Source organism: Schistocerca serialis, chromosome 8 (assembly GCF_023864345.2).
Source record: "Schistocerca serialis cubense isolate TAMUIC-IGC-003099 chromosome 8, iqSchSeri2.2, whole genome shotgun sequence".
In the NCBI taxonomy this organism is placed as follows: domain Eukaryota; kingdom Metazoa; phylum Arthropoda; class Insecta; order Orthoptera; family Acrididae; genus Schistocerca; species Schistocerca serialis.
The window spans coordinates 559,540,808-559,543,877 of record NC_064645.1 but is presented as its reverse complement, the minus strand read 5'-3'; the positions used below and the strand labels follow the sequence as shown (position 1 = coordinate 559,543,877).

Sequence of the window (3,070 nt, the reverse complement as noted above, 5' to 3'; positions counted from 1 at the left end):
TCACCCATGCCCAAAAAGTTCAAGACACTACCATCAGCAGGCAAATTCATACTCACAGTGTTCTGGGATGTTCAAGATGTGGTGCATTTGGAATTCGTGCCTAAAGGCACCACCATGAACTCTGCAGGGTACTACGAGGCCCTGAAAAAATGAAAGCACGAATTCAAAGAGTTCGTCCTCACTTGGAGAACCCCCTCTTGCAAGATATGATTGCCAAACCACACCCGAGCGCTGCGACGTCAACAATCCGACGCTTTGGGTTTACTGTTATCGATAATCTTCCACACAGTCCTGACTTGTCACCATCCGATTTTCATCTGTTTCCAAAACTTATAGAACACTTGCGAGGTCTTCACTTTCAATCTGTGGAGGTGGTGCAAGCAAGGGTCAGGTTAAATCTCCATCAACAGAGTCAAATATTCTATAGTGACGGTATCAACAAATTGGTCACCCACGTGGAGTTATGTGTTCGATGCCATGGTAACTATGTCGAGGAATACATACGTAGACATGAAGAATAAAGATGTAGAATGTTAATAACGTTTGTTTCACTTAAAAAGCTTTTAGAATTTTCACATAAAAGATTCGGCGGCTTTACGTTTCAGCAAGCCTTCGAAATTCGTTATGAGCCCCAAATAGACAAGCTACAGTAATGGTGCAGTGTGATGGATTTTGGCCCCCAAGCACTGGTCTTTCAAAGGTGGCACCATCCAAAACACAACGTGTCGACTGTTCTCTGTTTTAGACCGCTGCCACTCTCAGCGACCCCAAAACTGTCACACTGTAATTGCCTGACGAAGTGTTGTGTTGTGTGCGTGTGCCGGAAGAGTATCGACTAATAACAGTAACTGTATTTATATTTAAATGCATTATACAGTAGACGGCCAACGGCTTTGCGGCAGTGGTAACACCGGTTCCCGTCAGATCACCGAAGTTAAGCGCTGTCGGGCTGTGCTAGCACTTGGATGGGTGACCATCCGGTCTGCCGAGCGCTGTTGGCAAGTGGGGTGCACTCAGCCCTTGTGAGGCAACTGAGGAGCTACTCGATTGAGAAGTAGCGGCTCCGGTCTCGGAAACTGACATACGGCTGGGAGAGCGGTGTGCTGACCACATGCCCCTCCGTATCCGCATCCAGTGACGCCTATGGGCTGAGTGAGGATGACACGGCGGCCGGTCGGTGCTATTGGGCCTTCATGGCCTGTTCGGTAGGAGAGAAAGAGAGAGATACAATAGAAGACACGATCACTGGCGTTTACTAAATTTTTCGAATGTCATTTTTCTTCTGTTCGTTGTGTTGTGTTCCAACAGCTATAAATCAATTTCATGTTGTTTGCTACAAATAAGCATCGCATTTGAAGAGGACCACCTCTGTAACGCACATTCATCAGTCCATGATACTCCCGCGTCAAAATTTATATTGTAACAGTTTATCGTTACGAGAAGCACACACCTGTGAATTCTCAGTACTGGAAGACAAACAATTGAACATCCCCCCCCCCCCCCCCGCCACCACACACACACACACACATCCACCAACCCCGCTCGGGCGCTACTTATCAAATGTTCAAAAAAAAAAAAAAAAAAAAAGTTCAAATGTGTGTGAAATCTTATGGGACTTAACTGCTAAGGTCATCAGTCCCTAAGCTTACACACTACTTAACCTAAATTATCCTAAGGACAAACACATACACCCATGCCCGAGGGAGGACTCGAACCTCCGCCGGGACCAGCCGCACAGTCCGTGACTGCAGCGCCCCAGACCGCTCGGCTAATCCAGCGCGGCCGCTACTTATCCATATGCCCCTGAGGTATCCATCTGCCCCTGAACTTTTTGCGTAGCCGAATTCACCAACAACAGTTGAATTGAAGCACATCTTGAAATATCATTGTCTCAGCAAGAATTTTTGTATTTTGCTGAGCAGGAAAACTACACTATTGAGTAGGTCTTAACGTTAGTTTTGGGATTCGGCTGTTAGTTGCTAGATGCACAGTATCTGTCAGTACATGACAGTCCGCGGTACTAATATGTTCCAAAAAGCCGCAAGCAAAAATGTGATGTTTCAGGGGGTCGTATCTCGGGTTCTGTTGATCACAGACATAAGAGGTCAAGTGTTTTGGATATCCCTTGCCCTAGCGAACATTGTTATACATTCCGGAAGAACAGTTATACTGCATCTGTCCTACAGTACAGGCTCAACATTTAAACATTACACACCTCCTGCAGCCCAGGCAAATTGAGCAAACCGGTTGGTTGCGTTGCCTAGAGTGGACCTCAGGCGGCTCATAAGAGCATCGTTTGTTCGTGGCAGGTACCTGAGAAAATCCCCAAAAACGTTGGTTTTTGGGTACAAAAAGTACCAATTGTGGGGATCACCAGTTCTATAATTTCTTTTCCTGGTAAATCGCCGCAATTTTTACGATATGTTCTCCAGATGATGTGCTCTGCGAACCTTGAAACTTTTTACGATATCATTATCCGTTGCCGAGATACAGAGGCTCAATATCGTCGTACTTATGCACGAAATATCCGGTCTGAGGAGTAAATGCTAGTTTTAACTGAAGTAATGAATGCATGACAAGCGTTCTAAGGTAACTGCAGGGGTTCTGAGGTCACCAAACTATGTTTTTAGTCAGCATTTTTTTGTGAAAGTTTATGACACGCTGTCTCTTCATAAAGGGCACTTCACGCCTACCTAAATTATCCGAAGTGGTACTGTGTGACGGTACCACCACATATCTCGCTTTTAGATAATGAGTGTAATTGGCAGCTTAAGGTTCTTAACTGCGCTGGTGGGAATTGCATCATTACTGGCTTCTGGTGTAAGAGTCGTGAATTTCCCTTCGCTGAGGCAGGCCTGTGGAGGTACAGTAACAGACCTTGGTGGTCGCAGCGCTTTTCAGACGGGACGGGTTAAGCCCTCACCGTCTGAGCAGAAATGTTTGTGACGCACACTGGCCGCATTGCGTTGTCCTTCGGGCGGCAAGGTCTTGGAAGATATAGCAGGGCGAGCACAGGTCCCCTGAGCATTTCTTGTGTGACGAATCTGCATTTCCCGTCGGCAGTTGCAAA

General features: G+C 46.4%; 1 pseudogene; it reads left to right on the top strand.

Annotated features, from left to right (window-relative positions):
* The first annotated feature begins 883 nt into the window (after positions 1-883).
* Positions 884-1,001, top strand: LOC126417841 (5S ribosomal RNA; annotated as a pseudogene).
* Positions 1,002-3,070: the final 2,069 nt, after the last annotated feature.